The sequence below is a fragment of the Camelus bactrianus genome, chromosome 2 (assembly GCF_048773025.1).
Source record: "Camelus bactrianus isolate YW-2024 breed Bactrian camel chromosome 2, ASM4877302v1, whole genome shotgun sequence".
Lineage (NCBI taxonomy): Eukaryota > Metazoa > Chordata > Mammalia > Artiodactyla > Camelidae > Camelus > Camelus bactrianus.
In genome coordinates, this window is record NC_133540.1 from 65,665,330 (window position 1) to 65,689,903 (window position 24,574).

Below are 24,574 nucleotides of genomic sequence, written 5' to 3' on the forward strand. Positions count from 1 at the left end.
ATAACAGATTTTTTCAAACAACGTGTATTATAAGTGTAAGTAGCATGAGTGTAGACTTCCTAAATGCTTAGCTTATGACTTTTCACTGGAGTATCTACCCAATATTCTCTGCTCTTCATTTGTCCACATGTGACTGTGAACAAGTTGCCTCTTACCTCTACGGTTATCAATTTCCCTCTTCTATAAAAGAAAGGTATTTGAGTAGATACAATCTATGGTGTCCTTCAGCCTTCACAAAACCAGGATCCTAAGTCACTGGGTATAAATTCAGTCAGGTGTTACAATGAGAAGGCAAGAGGCTGGTGGAAAAAAGTGCCAGAGCTCAAGAGAAAGGCGTGGCCAAGTTTCTTCCATGTGAGCGAAAGCCCCAACCCCCTCCTCCCTCCAGCCCTACAGGGACAGGAAGCAGGAGGAAGGGAAGGGTGCAGTTCTCTAAAGTTCTCAAGAAGGCCTGTCTATACCCAATCAGATGTGGCCTCCTCATTTCTCACAGACATACTGAGCACAAAATGTCATTGCTACCTACCTATATGCATATATATGCGTATAGAACTTCTTACATATATTTACAGAGGTTCCCGTATTTATTTAACAAATACCATGTTTGCTGTTTCACTTTTTTCACTTTCAACATCTCTAGAAAGAGGATACATCTTAAAATCACTTTGGCCCAGCAGCAGTCATGATGGAATTGTCATTGCCTGGGCATGTGTATACAAATACATGAGGAACGGGTATGAAGTTTGCAAGAAATTCTCAGAGACGATGGTGGATCATCTTTTTAAGAAGTGCTATCACCAATGCTCTTGATGGCACAGAGGATACTTGGAAGACGGGTTGGGGTGGGGTGGGCAGAGGAGAAAAGAACTCCTAAAGAAAGTGTCAAAAAATAAATCTCACAACAATGGGAATGTGCTGAAAGCCACTGACCTATACACCTAAAAATGGTGAAGATGCTATATTTCATGTGATACATAGTTTACCACAATAAAAAATAAAATCATCAGAAGTCAGACTCTGAATGTGAAGATGTTTAGGAAATGTATTAACCAATTTATTCCACTTTTTCCTTTCATATATGTACGAAAGTGATATATGATTAAAAAAAATCTGTGTACATGACTGAATAATGTCTTGTATTAAATATAGAATAAAAATTCTAAATGATAAAAAAAAGCATCATGTCATAGTTTAATTGGAAGTGTTTTTCTTCCTACAGATATATGAAATTCTGGTGTGTCTTACAATCAATGCCTCTTCTATTCAATTAAATATAGTATTTAATGAAGTACTTCTATGTGCAGTAATAGGAACAGAGAATATGGAATGATCACAGGCCCTGCCCTTCAGGAGTTTACATTATCTTAGTATGTATAGTTACTAAAATCGATAGTAAGAAAAATAATTTAGAGATATGGGTGCTGGGGTGAGGGTAGAGCTCAATGGTAGAGCACGTGCTTAGCATGCAGGAGGTCCTGGGTTCAATCCCCAGTGCCTCCATTAAAAAAAACAGAGAGCGAGATGGATGCTAGAAGATAGGACTATGTATGCTCTTGGAGAGGTTGAATCTTGCCTGGGCGATCAAGGAAGTCCCCTCAGAGAAGTGGTACCTAATCTAGGACAGAAAGATGAGGAAGAGCTAAGCAGGAGTGAGGAAAGAGCATTCACCATGGAAGGGAGCACATCAAATCATGGAAGTGAGGATGAGCACGGCTGACCGGCGGAACTAAGAAAAGTCCAGTGTAAGTAAAGGAGAGAAAAGGGGAGGGGACAGAGACGGAGCTGGAGAGGCAGGTAGGGGCTGGACCGGGGCACTAGGCCCAGGTCTTCCCAGGTGGCAGGGTTGTGGGTCGATGCATTCATAGTGGCAGCTGAGGGGAGGTGTGTTCCGCAATTGCAGTTTTGTTCTCAGGTTGTAGGAATTTCAACTGGGTCTTTTTTAGGAAACCATCTGTGGCGTTTCTCAAATTCCCCTCACAGGCAAAGGTGCTTTGTCTGGCAAGAACTTTGCCTTAATTTAGCAGTTTTAAAAGGCTGCTGTCCAATTGATGTCTTAAAATTCCGACACTTCAGGGAGGTCCTAATATTTTTACACATGGGTCTATTTTGAGTCTACTGTCTTTTCAATCAACCTGTTACTCTTAAGTTATCTCATGCCTAAACAAGATGTTTATCTATTAGCAGAAATGTCCTTAAAATGTAATTGAAACTACTTGGTCAGCCAAGCAGATTAATCTCTGGATAACGTGTGTGTTTGCCTAAGAAATTTAAATTTTTATACACATTATCCACATTAGCCATTTATAGTGGTCTATATTTCAGTGATGATGTGGTTGATTTATTTGCATAGATTTCTGCTCCACAAAAGAAAAAACAATAAAAATAACCATATTAGCTTGGCTGGTTAATTTTATGCAACAACTTGACTGGGCCACGGTGTGCCCAGATATTTGGTTAAACATTATCTTAGTCCTTTGGGGCTGTTATAACAAAACAGCATAAACTGAGTGGCTTACAAACAACAGAAATGTATTTCTCACAATTCTGGAGGCTGGAAGTTCAAGGGCAAGACAGATTCAGTGTCTGTTGTGGGCCATGCCCTAGAAAGCTGTCTTTTTGCTGTTACCTCACATGGTGAAAGAAACAAAGGATCTTTCTAGGTCTCTTTAATAAGGGCACTAAACCCATCCATAAGGGCTCCATCCTCATGACCTAATCACCTTTCAAAGAGCCCCCTCCCCCAGCCACTTCCTACTGCTCTTACCTTGAGGTCTAGGATTTCAACGTATGAATTTTAGAGAAACATAAATATTCAGTCCATAAGAAACTTTACTTCTGAGTGTGTCTGGGAGGGTGTTTCTGGGTGAGATTAACATTTGAATTGGTAGACTGAGTAAAGCAGGTCACTGTCCCCAGTGTGGGTGGTATTCATTGAAGGCCTGAATAGAATAAAAGGCTGATAAAGAAAGAATGTTTTCTGCTTGACAGTCTTTGAGCTGGGACATCCATCTGCTCTTCTGCCTTTAGATTCAGACTCAGATTGAAATTTACACCATTGGTTCTCCCGGGTCTCCAGCTTCCTGGTTACAGATCGTGGACTTACTTCTCCACCTCCATAGCTGCATAAGGCAACTCCTTTGAGTTAAAAATACATGTATATATAAAAATAATTTTTATATGTATATATATATATATAAATAATTTTATATATGTATATATACATAATTTTTTCTGTTTCTCTAGAGAACCAGACTAGTTCAATAGCTAACAAAAATAGAGCCCTTAATAAGTCCCCAGGCATTATATTAAGACCTTACGTTGAGTCCAATTAGCCTTGTAAACACTTGTAAGGTAGATGCTTTTGTTATCTCCATTTTGCAGATTAATAGTAAATGAAGCTTAGAAAGTTCAGGTAGATTTCCTAATGTTGGCTAACTCTCAGAACCAATGGGGTATATTTATTTATTTTACAAACATTAATTTAGTATGTGTGCCAAGCATGGCTCTAAACATTATCCAAATACTACTCATTTAATCCTTCTAACAGCCCTGTGGGGCAGAGACAGAAAGGCTGAGTAGCTTACCATGAAAAGAGGAGAACCAGGATTCAAACCCAGATCACCTGGCTTCAGAGTTCTAAGCCTAACCACCATTTCAGTCATCAGAGGCCAGACTAGCCAACAATTTCAACCTTATGAATTGTCAGCTTTATGCCCTTGGTAGAATCATTCAATCAGAATTAAACTCTGAGCCTAAATTTTCTAATCTAAAAATGCTGAGTACACAAGATACTGTAAAAATCAAATGTGCTGATACAGATTTCACTATTATTTTAGAGGTCACTGTGATCATGCTTAGTCCATCACTTTAACTATTATTGTTGTCACTAATGATTTATATTAATTATATCATTATCATTGATATAATCACCAATTTGATGATTAACCCTCACACCTATGGGTGCTTCATTAAAAGCACTTCACCTTGATAGTATTTTTAAGAAGCTTTGTGTAAATGAAGCTTTATCACCTACTACTTATTTTGCTAGCTAGTCCTCAACAAGAATGAAGAGGGAGGGAAGGACAAAGGCATCAGGGTGAAGTGCCAAGAGACAAAGGGATGGCTTGGAAGTCCATTCTGAGTCACAGATCTCAAGAGAAAGGCCAACCATCCCAGATCACTGTTCTAGAGCCGAGGCCATTTCCTGCTATTCTGTCTTAATGTTTGGAACAACAAGTGCCAAAGGGAATCCCACTAGGTCCAGTGCCCTTTTCCAAATCCTTTCTTCCAGAATGGTACAATCCAAGTATAGTATCCAGGCAAGGATCTAAATAAAGTGACCTTAAGTATATAAAACAAAATACTGAAAGTCACCACCAATTAAGTAATCAGGGAAGTAAAACCTTCTCATCTCACTTGCAGCAGCAGCGTACTTGGCCACTTGATTGACTGACCTCTTACCTGGGTTTGTTCTTGACCATGGGACCTTTATCAGCTCTGCTTCCTGCTTCCCAACCCCTACACATCTAGGGAAACCCCAGGGTATTTTTCTAGCTAAAGTCAAAATCTCAGTTGGCTGCATGCAATGTTTTTTTTTCCTCATCAACTCCTACTCCAAAATGCTTTAATCCAAAAAGATGTGAGTTGTCATGGTGACTCTTACTGTAGTTGCTAGAAGCTTTTGTAAGATGCAGTCATCATCTTGTTATATTTCAGCTTTAAAATTTCCAGCAACAAGAAAAAAATGAAGTTTCCTTTGTCAGAATAGGAAGTGAAGTGCTTAGCAAATTTGTAAGCAAATGAAAGCAATCTGGGGAGTGAGCACCATGGGACACTCACGAGCTCCCCAGGAAAGAGCCTGAATGCTGTCTGTAGGGTGAGGTACTTCTAAAGGAGAAGATACCAATGCAGAACACAGATTCTCTGTTCTTTTTAGCTTTAAATGATCAGTTTCCAGGGGCCTAAGTAAATAACTGAATAATTCAGCCAAAGGAAATCTCCAATATTAACCTGAAAGACCCAGGGTGGGCAAAACAGGACCCACAGGGCAAATAAGCCCTGCCACTGGTTTTTTTTTTTTTTTTTTTAAAGTTTTATTGGAACATAACCGTGTCCATTCCTTTAGAAGGTGTCTCTGGGTGCTTTCACTCTACAGTGGAAGATTGTGTAGTTGCCGCAGAGACCATCTTGCCTTTTACAGAAATATTGGCCAGCGGGCTGCGAAGAGGCAAAAGGTTAAGGGAGAGAGGGGAACCAAGCACAATTTGGAATTCCACTTGAGTATCTCCTTTTTGTCCCTCAGTTTTTTCCTAACACATTATTTACATTCTAATGTAGAGCTCTAAACCATGGGAGAAAGTCTCTTTCCCTTGTTTCAGCTCAACTCCTCTGAGGAACAGTTGCGAACACAGCATTAGACCTCCAAGAGACTCACTGGAGAAAATCCCCCGTGTGGGGCAAAGAGGAGGAGCCGGGGAACCTCCAGAGGGCGCTGCAGGTCCGACTCCTGCGGAAGGACCCGGGAAAGGAAGGAGGGCTGGGAGGAAGGGTCTAACGCAGCGGCCCAGCTCCAAAAGTTCTCAGGCAAGAGAGAGTCTGCAAGCTAGTCGTCTGTGAGTAGTCCTGCCCCTCACAGGCACGGCCCTGCCAAAAGCAGACCCTGCTCCAACACCAGGGAGGATTCGGGACCATTCATCAGTTAGGGTTCCTACGTTAGATCCTCACCCTGTCCCATTCTATTATTTCAAATGTATCATATTTCCAACCTGCCCACAATTGTTGAGAGGCCAATGTGCATACAGAGCACTACACATACAGAGCACTACACTGAGTTTTGTGATGGGGAGGAAGAAAAAGCATAAAAAAACTCACTGAGTTCAAAGCAGGGGAAAGGTAACTTTGGAATTGCTGACAGACGGACAATGCAATGATCTCTTGACTTTTCCCTGCAACTGTTTGCTAGGTTCTCACAGCACCTGTAAACCTGACAAACTCCCTTCCCGACAGAGCCCTCTGACTCGATGGGCCACAGAATAAAGGCTCTGTATTGTGCTGGTTCTCTGATTGCTGTGCTCTGGGCTTCCTCCCCTCTGCTGTCTGCACACGCTGACCAAGGGGCGATGTGAGACACAGGAAGTGGGACAGATGTCAAACTTTCAAGTTCCCGACTCATCTCCCTGCTTTACAGTGGAAGCAGGCAGAGATGAGAACGGGATTTCAAAAAGATGAATCCCTATAGTATTATTTCACAAAGCAAATGCTTGGCATCCTTCGTTTCGTTTCTTTCTTTCTCTGCCCAACCTCCTTTTGTTAAAATCTGACTGAAGAGTTGCTATGACCACCAACTGAACACTGAAATGATACAGCCCAGAGTCACTGCAAGAGTGCCAAACAATTGTTAAATAAGTATGCTAATGGATTGGGGTTGATATTTATAATGTTATTTTTGCTCTTTCTTGGAGCAACTTAAAAGGATGACCAGGAGTCTCAAGAACTTGTTAACTCTTGTTTGAAAAAGCAGAATTCTTCTAGAATGCACTTTAGTTTCAGAATTAAACAACATCTTTCTTCCAGGAAAATCAGCAAGTCAACCTTCTTTCATTGTTTTCTTGCTGATACCTTGGAGATCCCACCAACAGACCCAGATAATTGTTCATCTTGAACCTACGTCACCCTTCTCATGCCTGTGTTCCTCACTGCCATTTTACAGAGCCCTGTCACTCTTTGTCCTTCTGCCTCTAATTCTAATTGGAATTATGAAGAAAGTAGAGAAAAGGACAAAGAGCTTTCTGCTCCTTAAAACTTAAAAGCCTGGCCGCTTTCAAGGGCTCCTATCTCTGCTTCATGATTTTCTTGCTTCAGCAACAACTTTCCTAATAGGTGGCTGATAGAAATTCTTACTAATTCTATAATAGAAAGAAAGAGATCCAAATGCCCAGACTCTAATTTATCAACCATTATACAAAAAGTAGTGACAACTACATTAAAGAGAATCATATCTGCAGATTTATTTTTGAGGTCAATCATTCATACCTTATGTAACACCCAGAACTTACTGATGAGAGTAATTTTGTAAAAATGCATTCTTAAGTTGAGCCTCCCACAATCTCACCACCCACGGCACCCATCCCAGGAAAAGCAAGGGTGTGGAATTCAAATTTACTGAAGATAAATAAAACTGGAATAATTTTTAAAGGTCATAATTAAAATTAATAAGTGCTTACAGCTGTCAATATATGGAGAACCCTCTCCTTAATTAATAGACTTGATGTTCTTTCTCTAGTTCTATTTCAGAACAATATACGTATCTGTGCCATAACATACATACAGATGTTACTATCAATAAGTTACCGATTAAAGAGAAATCAACAGATATTTCCTAGTAGAAATTCTTCTGAGATAATTCTATCTCATTTGAGGCCAGTGGTTGCCAAAACTTTGAGATGCTGCAAGCCCTTTTAATTATTTTTTTCTATGTGTTCTATATTTTGAAACAGTCTATGTAACAAATAACCATACTTAGTTAAATAGAAATTCATTTTTCCATTTCTATTCACCAAGGCATTTGGAAGCATTCATCAAGAGCTTCCCAACAGCTGGAGATAGTGAGCTCATCACCATGAGTTGATACAACTTCAGCTTGTAGCAAGAGACAAAGTTTTATCCAGCAGCTAGAGCAGCTTTATTGTCAGTAGGCTTATAGTTTCCATAAGGTTGTTTTAAAAAATAATGAACACCGCCTACAGATCTCCGTTACTAACTTCATAAATCCTGAAGAACTAGGGACACTGTCAAGAAGCATTGCTCCAAGACACAGGAACTGTTTCTCAACCTTTTTCCCACTCCAATATCTAGGCGCCACAACCCACTCTTATAAGTAACTATTAATCACAGTGACAGATTATAGCCGTGCTGCCCATGGGCAAGAATGCACCAAAATCTTGGGGAGAAACGGTGCCTGTTGAGAGAAGAGAATGCATGAGTTGAAAAAGTGTCACAAGTGACTGATATAATCTTCACGTCACCTCCTAAGTTGAAAACGACTGCTAGCAGTTATATAATTCCTGAATAGAAAGCGAGCCTATTTCTTCAGTTCTGAAAATAAAGCCCTCTCTATGAATCCTAGATGTAGCTAGATTACTAGGAAAATTCATGATTTGAAATATTTCTATTAGTTTTTCTGTATTTTGGAACAGTGAAGAAATTTCTTTTGTCACTTCTGAAGCCCAGTCAATCTGAGAAGAAAACAATGCTATTCCAGAATCCCTAGAGGCCGAGTTTATTGGGTAGAATATCTATCCCATTATAAGCACTCAAATATTACTCTATACTCATTACAAATACAGGAAAGGGGCTTTTGGGGACTGCAGTCAAATTTCACCACAAATTCCTTACCATTCTCCTTTCATTCCAGCTCCTGGGTGGCCTTTTGCTCTGGAAGAAGCTACTTGGAATTTCAGATGCAAAGACAAAGCAGCATCAGGACACATACTGAATGTAGGAGGCAAAGCTTACTGTCCCATCCCTGTGATTATGAAAAGTGCCTCCCACACTCCAATAGTTACCATTCCAAATGAAACAGTAAACCTCGATCCACCAGCCTATTTTGGAAATGGTAGTCTTGGATGTACATGAAGTTGATTTTGTTGAACTTTGATAATCTGCCAGTGTCTTCATCATATTTTCCAGGGAGCTTATTATTAGCTGTACTCAAAGTACATGAACACCTTGAATACATTAGAGTAATCCCCATAGCTTTATCTTTCAAAAGATTTTGAGCTAAAGCTTTGGCTAATTTTATTTTCCAGTTGAAGTCCAACCCTGCCAAGGAATCAAAATTGGAAGTATTCCCAAAACCAAGCCTATTTCTTTTCAATACGTTATCTTCCTCTGCAGAGTTTTGCCAAACATAAGAATTGTGCAAAATTTTAAGCTTGTTGCTTATAAAATAAATTTCAGGTAGTCAGTAATTTGCATTCATAGGGATAAGAAGGATATAGCACAGAAGAAGCTAAAGACAAATAGAAGGTAGCATAAGCAAACTGATTTCCAAACTGAACAAGTAGGTAAATTTACATCTAAATAACAAAAGGGCCATTATTGAAATATTCTATATCCACTGGACTTTCTTTTTACACTGGAATTCCCTGCATGGGCAACATAATTACACAGAAATGTGTTAGAATAATAGACTCCCCAAACAGTGTATATAGGCCACTGAAGCTTCGTTAATCTGAAAGTCTGAATTCACACATGAGGAAACTACTAAGACTCTGATGATTAAATGCCTATTTCAGGTTACACAATGGCAGATCCAGACCCTTTGGATTTCATTCTTTCCATTACAATATCTAATTCCATATGAAGATCCAAAATGCATTTGATTTTTTTTATCAAAAAGGATAAGAGTAGAATTAGGAGTTTTAAACCTGACCTGTGGAGAACTGAAGAACATAGACAGTGAGGATAGAGGTGAGACCTATTTACTGTGTGTGCTGTGGTTGTGGGACTTGCCATCCTCCTTAGTCTGGGGGAAACTTCTTGAGCTAAAACTCATTAAAAGAAGTTATCAATTATTAGTTATCAATAAAAGACTGACCCCATGTGTTATGTTATTTTAACACTGGCTCCTCTGAGTCTGCCTTATGCTATTCCTCCACTTTGGAAAGACGGAATTGAGAAGCCTTTACTTTAAAATCAGACATTTTTGATGCATATCAAGGTCTCTGTATGGTTACACTTTAGAGAGTCACTAAAATCTCACAAAGTTTATTTCATTTATTGACCTGTGACATAAACAAACAATTCGAATGTCAGGACAGTTGTGACAATTTGTGACAATTGATCCTTCAATGAAAGGTGTTTCATTAAAATATATATATAAAAAAGTAAACCTCTCACACTCTTACAAGAGACTAGCACAGCTCTGCACTGAAATTGAATCTTATTAGAACATATTCTCTATATTTTCCCTGAGGATCCTAACAATAGTTTATTCACTATTAATATTCACAGACTCTGTGCCTCAACAATCTTAGATCCCTGTAATATTTAGTACAAAAATTTGTGTTAAAATGAACTGAATAGAATCCTTTTTATTTCTAAATGAACGTAAAGGACTGGACATAGATCAGAAGTGTGCATTCCAATGCAGAAATTATTAGAAAAGTAAAACAAAGGGGGATCTATCCATTTGCAGCAACATGGGTGGAGACTGGAGATCGTCACTCTAAGTAAGCCAGAAAGAGAAAGAAAAATACCATATGATGTCACTTAGATGTGGAATCTAAAAAAAAAAAAAAAAAAAAGACACAATGAACTTATTTGCAAAACAAAGACAGACCCACAGACATAGAAAACAAACTATGGTTACCAGCGGGGAAAGAGGTTGGGAAGGGATAACTTGGGAGTTTGGGATATGCAGATACTAATTACTATAAATAAAATAGATAAACAATAAGGTCCTACTGTATAGTACAGGGAACTATATTCAATACCTTGTAATGGCCTATAATAGAAAATAATATGAAAAGGAATATATATATATAACTGAATCAGTATGCTGTACACCAGAAATTAACACAGTATTGTAAACTGACTATAGCTCAATTTAAAAAAAGGGGTGAGGGGATCTGTTGCTATTTTCTGAAGACAGTGATGGCTCACATGGAAGAGAGTCAACTGCTCACTAAAAATTGCCAGAGCCCAGAGATGACATTGAGAAGTGGCTTCGCAGGCACAGATTAAATTTCCCAGCCTCCACTGCAGGTAGGTGAGAACATATTACTAATCATCCTTGGATTTCTCTATGTGTGAGAAATAACTTCTCTTGTGTTGGGCTACAGAATTTTTGTGCTTTTAATTCTTGCAGCAGCTACTCTGAAGTGAATGTAACCACAAAATATCCCTGTGCCTACCAATTCTTTTTATGAAACTTTACACACAAACATTGTTTCCTCCTGGATACACTGAACTGGTAAGGTTAACAGCATGTCACTCAGGAGTTGCAACACTGCTTTTGAAGTCCTTTATTATGCAACAGGATTTGCTGCTTTCCTAGCTGAATTCATTAACAAAGTGACTCTGCTGACTTTTTTGCTGGTGGCAGATCTTTGAAGTGCTTATTCAAATCTTTAGAAAAACATCATTATTTTTCTCTTCAATCAAGCACAGGTGGATATCTCCTCACTTTCCTCTCTTCCTCCTCTTTTCATTCTCTTTCTGTCACCCACTTCTACTTGGATTCTCTAAATACTTATAGAAAGAAATTTCTATCCAAAAAGCTTAATTTTAACTGGATTTTTTGTCATAATAAAATCATTATTTTCCCATGTCTGATGAATTATTGACAACTGAAGAAGTAGGTATTAGCTTGGATTTTATTTATGATTCTGTTGAATTCTCCACTGCATTTAAAACATGGGAAACACAGACCTGTCAATGATATCACCTATTGGAAAATATTACTGTGGTGCTGATCTTTTAATGAGACAGTAAGTAGGCTGCCTTTGGAAACTGGAGTAACTCTTTGATGTTATAAAGATGTACAAATCAAATTTCCTTTGTACATATTCAGCACAAGTTCAGATTTATGCCTTTAATAAAGCACAGCAGTGATCTGGTTGCATATCTGAAAACTGACAATGTGCAGTAGAATTTTCCCAGTGGGTGCTATTTGCCTGCAAGTCATAAGAGTAGAAGGCTGCATGGCCCCAACAGAGCAAAAACACTGTCTAAAATCCTGCTGGGTAAGTCAACAGTGAGATGGACTTCTAATGAGGAACTAGGTAGTTAGAAATTCTGTAATCATTTAGTTATCATTTTCTCTGCAAACATTTGTTGTTGGCTAAGTGCTATCATGCTTCAAGAAATGATAATATCTTTACTATTTGAATGAGATCTGTCTCCCTTTATACTGTTGAATTCTATCTGGTAGAGTTCCCACCTAGCTCTTCTAATCAGTGAACTGTGCCTAGCACCTACAGCCACAGCACTGTTAGTGGGATGCAAGACCCCAAACTTCTCAAGGTAGATTATAAGAGCCTTTGTCATTTAGGTAAAGCTTGCTTTTCTCGTTCTATCTCTTATAACACATCCTTCCCCACCATCCGTCCACGTTAGCACACACACGTATGCACACACCTACTCTCCAACCACGTGAGCTGTTGGTACTTATTGTACATATTCTTATACACACTTTCTTTAGTTCTCAGGTTGAATATCCTTTCCTCCAGAAAGCCTTTTCTTGTAGGTCATTCTCTAGAAGAAGAATGACACAGAGATTACTCTGCCGGAAAATTTTTAGAGAGTACTCCAGAACAGTATCTGAGGGAAGAAAGGGAAGAAAACAATACTGGACAGGAGAGATACAGCTGTGATGAAATAGCAGCAGAAACCTGAGCTGACTCTAAGGGGAGTTTTGAAGCTGACCCTTGAGTGCTGTCCCATGTTGGGAAGGGAGGGTCAGGAAGTTACAGCCCAGGTCAGTCAGGCACTGGCTGCAGGTGCCCAGGGAAGGAAGCATCACCTTGCACAGGCAGCTCTCATCAATCAAGGCGGTAGATGCAGGGGGCCTGGAGGGGAAGGATTTCTGCCTGGAGGGCTCTCAGCAACTGGTGAGCTTATTCCTTTCTGAAGGGGGATCAGGGGGCACATCACAGCATTCACCACAGACCTCCTCTGGCTCCACTCAGATCCACTTCGTTGAATAAGATTCAAATACTTCATACCTAAATTCACAGGATGCAACTAAACCGCCATGTAGAGAAAACTGTATAGTTTTAAGTAAATGAGCCAAGAATCCTTCACAAGAAGTTGGAAGATCAATAATATCAAAGAAAGAGAAGAGAAGATATTAACAAAACAGAGAACAAATACACAGTAGAGAGGGTCAACAAAGTCAAAAGTAATTGAAAAGACTTAAAAGTAATAGGTTGATGGAGAGAGAGGGAGAAACAACAAGTTTAGTCATTCATGGAAGAAGCTATCATTACAGATTTGACAGACAAAAACACTTTAATTTGTAATAAGTTCTTAAAACATTTTAATATTAAATTACTCAAGTCAGTAATTTAAAACTTTCTACCACAAAAACTCCAGGCAAGATTTTTCTACTGAGTTCTATTAAACATTAAGGGAGAATAATTTTAATGTACACAAACTCTTCTAAAGAATTGAAGAAGTGTTTCAATTCTCAATTGATTCAACCAATTTTAAGAATTAGCAATCACCTAGATAGCAAATCCCAAAAATGTTGGTTAAAAAAACAAACAAACCAAAACCAAAACAAAAACCTAAAGTATTCGCAACTCAGAAACAGCAATATATGAAAAGAATTGTGAGAAAAGTGGGTTTATGTTAATTATAAATTTGGTTCAGTGTTGGAAGAGCAGTCAATGTAAGTTTGTTAAGACAAGTAACCAGCAAATATACAACTAGTTGAAGCAAATAAGAAAATTTATAAAATCTTGATAAATTCAAAAGATCAGAAAAGGATAGAGGAAAGGGAAAAGCATTGGAATAAAAGAAATCAAAAAATAAGATTGTGGAAATCATTTAAATATATCAGTAACCATTACATATACAAAAGCACTAACTTGCCAGATAAAACAGTTTCCCAGATTAGAAAAAAACTGGCCAATCAAGACATAGTAGTACCAGAACATTATTTAAGTATATAGAATAAAAATAAGAACTGAAAATAAAAGCAAAAAAAGAGTCGCTGCCTCTGGACAGTTGTTCTAGAACTAAAGCACAGTGGATCAAGGAATTTCTTTCCAGCTTTCCTTCTAATTTAAAATGTGTTACTAAATGTTTAGAAATATCTACATGTCACTACTAATATTTATCCATACTTAGGTCTCATCTCCTTCCAAATATTCCAACTACTTTCTCATTTTAAAAGTTTCCTTAAAAGTTTTTTGTTTTCTTTTTAATGAGTTTGTGTTTTAGTACTTCTGTATTGCCTCATAACTATGGAAACAAATTCTGTGCCAGGGAGTTTTAGAAGAAGTAAAGTTAGATTCTGGCATTCAGCATTTTTGGAAATGAAATTGCCTATAATGGATTGTTGTTATAAAAATAAGTTTTCCTCATTTGCTGACCAGGATCACAGCATGTCAAAGACACTCAGAGATTCTCTGATGATTTTGGAGACTCAAGCAAAAACAAAAGTTAGTGTCTCATTTTAAGTGAGCCCAATGATAATCACTGAAGCCTCACATGTAAGTGAGTAACTGTAAATCAATTGGTTTATTTAAGTGTACTGTAAGAAACTTCCCAAGAAATAGGATATAAATGCAGAATGTGAGCAGAGCAGAGATTATGTATAACCTTACCAGCAAGTTTTCCTCAATTGTGGGGAATTGGTGTATATGTGTCAGAGGGACCTGAGAAAGAAACTTTTTATATTCTCTTTATTTTAAAAAAAGTGTAATATTTCTATCAATATAAAAGACATTATAGATGAAGCAAGACACATTTTAAACAATAATAAATAGCACACTTATACAGTGCTTGCCATATGCCATTTCCTCTAAGTGATTTTTATACATAATTTATTAAATCTTCACAACCTATGAGAAAACTGCTAAAATCATGCCCATTTCATAAATGAGCAAACTGAGAGGAGAGGTTAATACCTTTTCCAAATTCACCTAGAATTTGGAGCTAGATACGAACACAGGCATATGGCTGCACAGTGTGTGTTCTTAACCAGCATGATATAAAGATAACACATAAACATTGTGAAAAGTTAGAAAAGTAAAGGAAAATGTCACTTTCCATCTTTTCTATATTCATGATTTTGTATCTTGATTATTACAGTGCATATTATGTACCTGGGTTTCATCAGTCAACATATTATAACTGTTTTTCAATGTTTTTGTATAATCATTATAATTCACTTTATGTCTTCATATTATTCAATCCTATGGATGAAATAATTTGCTCTATTATTGAACATTGGGTTGCATCCAATATTTTCCTATTGTATGTGTATATAAACCTACCTTCAGCATCTTTATAAATGGGGCTTTTATCATATTTCTAATTATTTCCTTAGGAAATATATACAGATGTAAAATTATTGAGTAATTAAGAGTAAGTTTTATAATCTACTTAAAAAAAAACAAACTAAAGAGTTTCTAATTTTTTTCCAAGCATTGTGTGTTACTACGTTGTTAGTCTTTAAAACCAGTAATAAACTAAATCCCACCTTTTTAGCTCTCCTTTGCAGTAGATGACTGTCAATTACCCAACAGCTCTACCTGGAGCTAACAGGTTAGAAGCTCCAATTCGTACCCTTATTAAAATCACTAATTTTACTTTTTTGAATCTGGCAATAATGTTATCAAGTCACTTGTTTTGGCACATAGACTTTTATACAGAAGAATACAATTTCTGCCAGCATAACAGAGTCCTTTTGTTTTGCCAAGGAAGACTGTAACTGATGATTTTTATTGTCTCAAGTTGATTCTGTGGAGAGATTTCCTACCCACAGCTGGATCATGCAAAGCCACCATGGAACTGTACCCATTTTAATTATATTTGCTCTGCCCTAAAACTTGAGAAGCTAAAGCTCCAGAAAGCTAGGCATTTTAACTACTTTTTTTTTTTTTTTTAATATACTGAATCACTGAACCAACACATACTCACATAATAAATAACTTTTTGCTCTGGGTCTGATATTTTGTGAAATTACAGAGGAGACAATTTTAGAACTGGAAAAGAACTTAAAAATGTTCATTTTGTCCAACTCCTTATTTTATAGATGAAGAAAATGAGGCCCAGTAAGTTTAAGATAGCTTTTTCAGACTAACAGAGAATTAATGGCAAAGTTAGACTAGAACTGAGTCTCCTCACTCCTATGACCTCTGAGTCTACTTTTAAAATTTGAGAAATGGTACCAATAAAGTCCAGAAAGATTGAATCCAGAAAAAGGAATGGCATTTAATCATGGGAATCAGGCCCCACTGATACCAAGAATATATGATATTAAACAAAAATTTCAGTGAAGGGGAAAAGGTAGGTTAATAAGCTTGTTAATGTGTCTTGGTCAACACATGGCCAAGATCGTATGGCCATGATGTTAATTTACATCACAGAATTTAGGGTCAGGATGGATGACCTAATGTACAGTGAGTGACAAGTGGTCTTTCTCAAATATGTAAGATAGAGCCTATGCCTAAACTATTTTTAGGTAATTGTTTTCTCCTCAAAGGAATAATTCATTAATGTAGGAATAGGCTGGATCTAAGTTTTTAGTTACTAAAAGTTGGACAATAATATCAGAGGTGAAGACCCGTCTAAAAGTTTAGGGAGGCTGTACCATCACTGTAATACAGTGCTACTGAGTGTAGCCCATGGACCAACAGAATCAGCTTCACCTGGGAGCTTATTAAAACCACACAAATCAGCCCCACCTAGACCTATCTGCAAGTACAGCCTGAGAATTTATATTTTAACAAGCTCTCCAGGTGAATCCCATGCATGCTAAAGCTAAAGAAGCATTGTTCTAATAACGTTATTCTCAACCTTTTTTGCACATTGGGATCACATGAGGAGCCTTTAAAACTACTTATGCCTGAGTCTCATCCCAGATTCATATTTAATGTAGCCTGGATATTACCACAGTTGGGAATCAATACTCCAACAATTCATTTGGAGCATTTGTGTTGGTTCCTTTTTATATAATTATTGAAAATAGACCTCAGCTTACCCACCTCCCCCAAGGTTTAGAACAGGGGTCTGCAAAGTAAATTGATACAATATGACCATTGGAATATAGGCACAAAATATTAGAACCTCCATTTTCATTTATTTCAAATTTCAATGCTTTAACATCTATGTTTGCCTATATTTGTTATCTCCATAAGAGTTTTAATATAGTAACACATGGAAAATTTATAAATATCATTAAAAATAGAGGATGCATACTAGATAGCTTTAATTATCAGAATTCATGATATAGAATAATGGTTTTCAAACTTGAGTGTGCATGAAAATTAAAATACAGATAAATTCAATTATCCTGAGTTTGGGTCCAGGGATCTATAGTACAAGATATACCCCAGACGGTTCTTATATAAATGCTCCATAGACTACTCTTTAAGAAACACTCGTTTAGAACCAGGCTTCGTTTCAGGTAGAGCAAAAGCGGAGAGAGTGATTCGGAAGGGCAGAACACTCATTCAGGACCTCAAAGGGTAATAGTACCTCAATGAGATAATCATGTGTAAAGGCATGAATGTCAGCTTTGAAGGATATCAGCACTCTCAGAGGGAATAGCTTCCTGGGGCCAACCATGGTTCCAAAGGTAGCTGTGTACCAAGACTATCATTGAACAGATTTACAATGAGAAAAATAACTTTTAGGTAGACTATAGGGTCTCCTATTGGTTGCCAATATATTATAGTCCTGCAGAAAACCAATAAAATGAAAAATTATAACGAAACATTTGCTTCTTTAGCCTAGAATCAGAGTAAGGAGAAATGATTATAATGTCAAGTTTTAATAGTTGTTGCCTTCAAAATATGATTGGCGATATGCCACCAAGAAGGGCAGAAAAATTAGACCAAATATAAATATAAATGATACAAACACAGCAGTTAAAAGATAGAGATTGTCAAATTGTACATACTATGCATACAACTATATGCTTCCTACAAGAAATCCACTTACAAATAAGAAAGAAATGTAGTAAGGTGTACATGTTAGTAGTAATCAAAAGATTGATGGTATTAGATGGTATTAGAACACTAGGTTTCTATACAAAAAAAAATGAACCTGTATCTTCATCTTACACCATATGTGTGTAACTCAAAATGGATCATAGATGTAAACATAATGGATCAAATTTTTAAACTTTAAAAATAAAATACAGAAAACAAATCTTTGTGACTTTGAAGTAGGAAAAGATTTATTTGATAGAATGAATTATTTTTTAAATAACTAATATCATTAAATTAAATATTTTTACTCTTCAAGAAACATTGTTAAGAAGATGAAAAGATGAACCACAGACTTGGAGAAAGTATTTGCAAAACCTATATTTGATAAAGAACTTATATTCTGAATATATAAATAATACTTAAAAGTCAATAATTGAAAGGCATACAAGCCAATTTTTAAAAGAGAAGAAGATTTAAAAGGAAATTTCACCAAATAAATACCTTATAAGATGCTTAGCATCACTAGTTATTAGGGAAATGTGAATGAGAACCACAGCCTGATATCACTACACACCCAGTACAAGAGCCAGAATTTAATTTCAGCCATCCTGAGTAGGAAGTCATATTCTATGATTTTACATTTAGTCCTTGTAACCATTCTAAGAGATAGGTATTACTACCCCACTTTGTAGATAAGAAAACTGAGGGTTAGAGAGATTCAATTTCCCAAATTCAGACACCTAGTAAATGGCAAAGCAGTGGCCTGGGTCTATATGATGCCAAATTTCATGCTCATAATTATCATTCAAGGCAAGAAAAGAACATAACAAAGATGAATTGCTATAGGTTTTTTCCATATACCATGCACCATGACATTGGGGCAGCCAGGACAGTATATGTGTTCTCAACTTATCTAATTAAAAAGAAAATTTTGAAACCACATGACACATACAAAACCCCTAGGATTCACTGATACAAATCACTGCTGTTACTGGTCATATATTCATATTCACTAGGCTTTAAAAGTCATTTAAATTGCATCAGTAAGGATACAGATTGAGAAAATAATTGCAATAGAAGTAAAAACAAATCAGGAAAATAGATTATTTTGTTTTAAGCAAGAATCTCATATATGCAAACAAACACACACATAATCATCTGAGATGTTGTATGTGGATTGTGACATGAAAAAATTGGAAAAACAGGATTTTCAGGGAGAAGAGAACCACAGTGTGTATATTAATCTAGGACACCTGACTGGGTTAGTTTATTGCTATATTCTGAGCAGCATAATGATTTGAATGTCATTGTTATACAAAGGAAAATGCTTTAAGTTTAGCTGTACTGTGGCCATTATGCAAATATGATGCCTCTATGTCTAGCCTAGTCTCGTTTGGAAAATTAGATATGCTCAGCCATGTGTCAGAAGCTCACTCAATCTACAGCAAATACAAACCCAGAATAACTGAGAGAGGAAAGTTAGCAAAAAATCTAATGTCTCAGGCTGAGAAAGTAAAATGGCCAACGTAGAAATACACTTTCTTCAAGTGAATGGCAAAACTGAAGATAATTACAAGCGAAAGACACTGCTAAACTTAACAGGATACAATACATGGGTTTATATGTGGACATCTCTACCTAAAGAAACCAACCCATTATGTTCCAAAAGCAAAGAGCTTTTGCTCTTTCACATTTAGGATATTATTACCTTCTACTAGAAATTCCTTATTTCAGGTTGTAAAAGAATCTGCACATGCCATAGTCACTCACCTTTGATTTACTCAATAAAGTATCACATTTCATGCATACTCAAATAATAAGAGCTTCTATCATTTCCTGAGCACCTAGCATGTTCCAGACATTGTTCTAAATGCTGTGGTAATTCCACCCTAGTTTTAACAGGGCTTCTAATTAAGGAATCAGTAACAACATCAACAGCCATTTGCTGAGAGGTTATTGCAGCAGCCACTGTATACACACTATCTAATTTAATATCGACAGCAATCCTATGAGGTAGGAATTGTGTTCTGCATTTTACACATGAAGTTCAGATATTTGACCAAAAGCACAAAGCTAGTAAGTGATAGAATAGGTTTGTAAAGCCCACTTTACCAGACACCAAAACCTATATTTGTCCATTATACTATTGCACTACCGTTCCTAGTGGGTACTAAATACGTAGTAATAAAGATTTGAACAAACATCTGTTGAGTAAAAGATGCCAAAAGCTCCAGTCACAAAATGTTATACGTTCTGTGAAAGATGCAATGTGGATTTCTGTAGGCCTTTGATTCTTGGCTTGATGTGTGCAAACAAGAATTTAAGAGGCAAACGAATTCTGTCTGCTATTTCTTAGCACGTTTTATTCTGTTTTTGGCATAGAATAATCTCTTTACCTCTTTGTCTTACTTTCTCTTTAGTAAACTGTTAACTCCCTTGTCTAGACCCCCGGCACACCTTTCCTAGACAGCAATAACCTCCTTCCCGCCAGTCTACTAACACCATGGCCAAAGCTCTTTTCCAGGCATGCTACCCTCACGGTGTACTTTAATAAGAAACCCTGAAGGCTTCCCATAGCTCTACTAATTACGTAAATGGGGCTGATCGCCTCAGGAGCTCACTCCATCCTACCTGTCTGTTTCCTCTGCTCTTATAATCCAGCTGTGCTATGTATTCTGTATTATGGAAGGTGGAACTCAGCCCCTATCCTAGACAAGTTTGCTCCCTTAATGTCCTCTTCATCCTGAAGGCTCGTGCAAACCGCTCCCAGTCATATCTGCAGCGTGGGTTGCCAAAGAAATGCAAGGTTGCCAAAGGGCTTTCTTGCCTTTTATGAAGTCCTTAAGACAGATCTACCTCACTGTTTACTCGAGGGAATCCCTCTTTACAATATTATTGAAGTTGGCAATCAGATAGAAGCTGAGAGGCCATTCCAAATGGATTTGCTAAATCAGCTCTTATTCTGAGGCAGACAAGTGACGCTGCATTCCAGCAAGAGGAGCGTTCCAGGTAAAACAGATGCTGGCCTTTGCTTTGCCCTACTCACTCTATTATCAGCATTCTTCGTTGTTTTCAAATCTGTACTTCAAAGAGAATGCGTTCCAGTTGAGGGTTGGGAGATGGTGCTCCTCTGAGCCAGGCAATGGCTTTTTTCTATATACAGCCACTCTTCAGTCAAACTGCACTGGGTTAGTTAATTTATTCTACATGACTGCCAATGTGACAGCCAGGCAAGCAATCTCAGCTACACCCAGCAGTTCACCATTGGAATCACATCACGATATGTGTTAGGACACTTCCCGTGTCTCTTGTGGTCTTTTTTTCTGGGATTGCAATCTGTGAAGCCACTATAAAGCCAGAACTGCCCATGTCCATATTTGTCACTTTGTGGAGAGGACTTCCCTCAAAAGGAAGGCAATACGAAGAAGGGCCAAGAGGAGAGAGTCCTGCCAATATCATGTGAGTTCTTGGATTCAAGCATACCTGAAGACAGAATTATTATCCCTTGGACCTTCTAGTGATGCAAGCTAATAAATTCCTATGCTTTTTAGCTTAGGGAAGATTGGCTGGAATATTTTTGTCATTTGCAAATGCATGAGCTCTAAATAATAAACAGTGTGTAGCTGAGAGGAAAGATGACTGCATGAGGTGTATTTCCCAATAGGAAACAGATGGCACTCTCAAATTGGAAAAATTTTATAGGATTTTTAAAAATTAATGTTCTGTTTACAAAAGTATAAGTAGGGTAGATTGGAACCACAGGGTTGTGTGTTAACTTGGAGTGGGGTAGAACAGTGATATAATCACCTGTAGGCCTAAAAGGACAAGGGAGGGGTTAATTACCACACCATGAAAGGGGAGGCATGTAGAAAAAGTTACCTTGATGTTGAGTCAAGAGACATAGCTAGTTTAAAGTGAACTCACAAAAAAAGAGCTGTGGGAATCAGCACACTGACCTCCCTCTAGTTCTGATCTTCCTGGGAGCCTTACTGGCCCTATTCAGAGAAAGAAGCCTATTGTAGCCACACAAATCAGTCTCCTAGGGCAGAGGGAAACTCAGAAGGGAGAAGGCTGATTTACAATTTCAAATGAAAGATACTCAGCACAGTCTACCTGCTTTGCCCCTCAGAATTCACTCTTGTCCTTCATCTAGTTGAAAAATACATGTTCTCATCTCAGGAGGTACATGAAGTCCCATCAGCTGTTATCAGGAGTGATAATAATTCCATCATACTGTCACCTGTCTTTCAAGGTCACCACTGAGTGTGATTGTTGTGCAGAGTCTGTCCTTCTTCAGCTTGTGCCAGCTAACATGGAGACCTATTCATAAATCAGGCCCATGCTTCTGCTTCCACAATTAACTAGTCATTCTGAACTCTCCATGAAGTCATAGGTGTGAATGAGGGAAAGATGGCAAAGCAGTAGAAGCAGGTACAATATTGAGTCTGAGCCATTGGCTTCTACAGTTGACTGAATATGCTCAGGACTGGGCTTATATATATTACTTCAAGTTTACAGTATGTTATTATTGTTTGTGGCCAATGTTAATTTCTGTGGAAGAAATAATACTTCATATATAATGGGAAGTTCAGATTGCATAGTCATTTTATTTCCCATGGTCAAGTGTGCAGTGTCTGGTAGCAAGCCAGGAGCTACTTTTCAAATGGAAAATAGTTGTCAGTAAAGAAGGACATGGCCTTATTCCAGATCCCTGGGTATCTGTGCTGTTGATTTTCCTACTGAATTTGCCAGCAACTCAAAAATCATCTCTATCTGCCATAAACATGTCCTTTATATATAGGGTCCTATATCATGAGGCTCAGATAGCAGAGCAGCCTGCATTGCAATCTAGACTTGCCCCAGAGCCCATTCTTCCTATAGGTCCCACTCAAAACTTGTAACCTTCTAAATTACCAATAAATGGGTGATAGGATCATACTCAAATACATGCATTGCCTATCATGGAAATGCTAATATATGCATGCAAATCCTAACTGGTCCTAGGTATATACCTTTTTCTAAGTGGTGAGTTTTATGTAAGATTTAGCAACTTTACTTCAGAAAGAGGTCATGTTATACCTCCTGGACCACTTAGATTTCAGACCCTGAAATTTTATAGTTTTATTCCTTTCCTCTAGAATGCATATGTCTTATTAAGATATCTAGAGTGCTTGCTACTTTCGACTTACCAGACCCAGTTAACAATATCATCTTTATGTAGTAAACGAGAGAGATGTTCAGTGAAATAACAAGAAGATCAAGGTTCATCTAGACTATATTATAACATAGAGTAGGGGAGTTGACATAGCCCTTGGGCTAAATAGTAACTGTATACTGTAGTCCCTGCCATGTAAATGCAAATTGCTCATGACTTTCCACACTGATTGAAATGGAATAATACAACTGCAAGTATAATCACCACATGATTAAGTTTGCTATAGTTTATTATTATTCTCCATGATACATCTGGCTTTTGTATCAGCCAAATAAGCATGTTAAATAGTACGTGGTAAGTGTAATCACCACATTGTTTCTAAAAATATTGAGACAGACACTAATCTATATAATATGCCCAGAAATGAGACATTGCTTTTGTTCATCATCTTACTGTTGGGAGTAGGAGGTTGAAGCCATTTCAGGGATCTCTACTTGGTCTTTTCTGCCATAACATCCACCACTTCATAGATCAAGGTGCCAATATGGAAACTTTGTCTCTTCCTAAAGACTTTAATTCCTCTAAACTTTCTGGATAAGGAATTAATTGTAGTATTTATCCCCAGTCTTCCTAGAACTGCTATTAAATTTGAGCCCAGATTTTATCTATTACCTGGTTTCTGTGAGCCCCTGCTCATTAGGACACAGCTATTTTGAGTCTTAGGGGATTTGCTTCAGTTCGTAGACAATGTCTAGCAACTCCCAGAAAGTCTGGGCATTTATCATTTGCTCAGTGAACAGTCACCGTAATAAATGGTTCCAGAGCTCCCAGGGAAGTCTTGGGAAAAGATTTACAGGATTGATAGTCCATATTATAATGTCTTCCCTCAAAGGGACATACACTACCCCTCAGTTAAGAGACTTTGAGAATCTGAATCAATTTAGATTTACAGAATGGATAGGAGGCATGAAGTTCACTTCAGAGATTCAAGTTAGGTTTCTGTATTGTGGACCAAAAAATATTTCCACTTACATATGTCAAACAGTCCATTAGGAGGCTACCATCTATTTTATTACTAGGGACTCCCTCATTAATTAAGCATTGTCACAGACCCCTTACATCCAAATTCTATGATGATCATTCTAATCCTATGGCTATTTTAGTAATAGCAGCCACCTCTTCTCTGACAGTTAATTGCCACTAAATGTCCTCCACAAATCTAAGATTTCCACTATTCACGTTGAGATCAGTGAACCCATTACATTGCATCATCTCCTCCATTATCTCTTTCCTTAAAGGAGCCATCACAAAATTTTTCAAGCATACTGCTGTGCCTCACACCAATGCATTTCTTAATTCTTTGGTGAATGGGGAGTCCCCTGGGTCCTCCCAAAGGGTATGACTAAAAAGGCATCATCCGATACAAGATTGATCAAGTCTTCTTTCCTCTTCTTTATGCTCTTTCCTCATGGAGTCAGGTCTTGAATTTCTCAAACTGGACTGTGTTGGAAAATAACTTTCAGTATAGGTCTAGAAGGAGTAAGAGTTGGTGAAGTTGTGTCCTGAGGAAAATCAGCACCAGGTTAATGAGGCAACTACCTTAGGTTCAATCATTTAGAAGCTTTTATGCAGAAGAAGACTAATGAGAGGGAAGGTATGGAGCAGAGACTACCTCCCCAGCAAGAGAATTTCAAGAGAATTTGGAGGATTAAAGTTCTCAGCCCAATGTCTGCTCAAATGTCCCAATCCC

The 24,574-nt window shown here is 37.6% G+C and overlaps 1 long non-coding RNA gene across 1 annotated transcript in view; it reads right to left on the bottom strand.

Annotated features, from left to right (window-relative positions):
• LOC123616481 (uncharacterized) overlaps window positions 1–12,423 on the bottom strand; it is a 126,094-nt gene extending 113,671 nt beyond the window's left edge. Inside the window, exon 1 of the long non-coding RNA XR_006724478.2 lies at window positions 8,395–12,423. This is a non-coding gene — a long non-coding RNA (uncharacterized LOC123616481). The remainder of the gene's footprint in view (window positions 1–8,394) is intronic.
• Window positions 12,424–24,574: the final 12,151 nt, after the last annotated feature.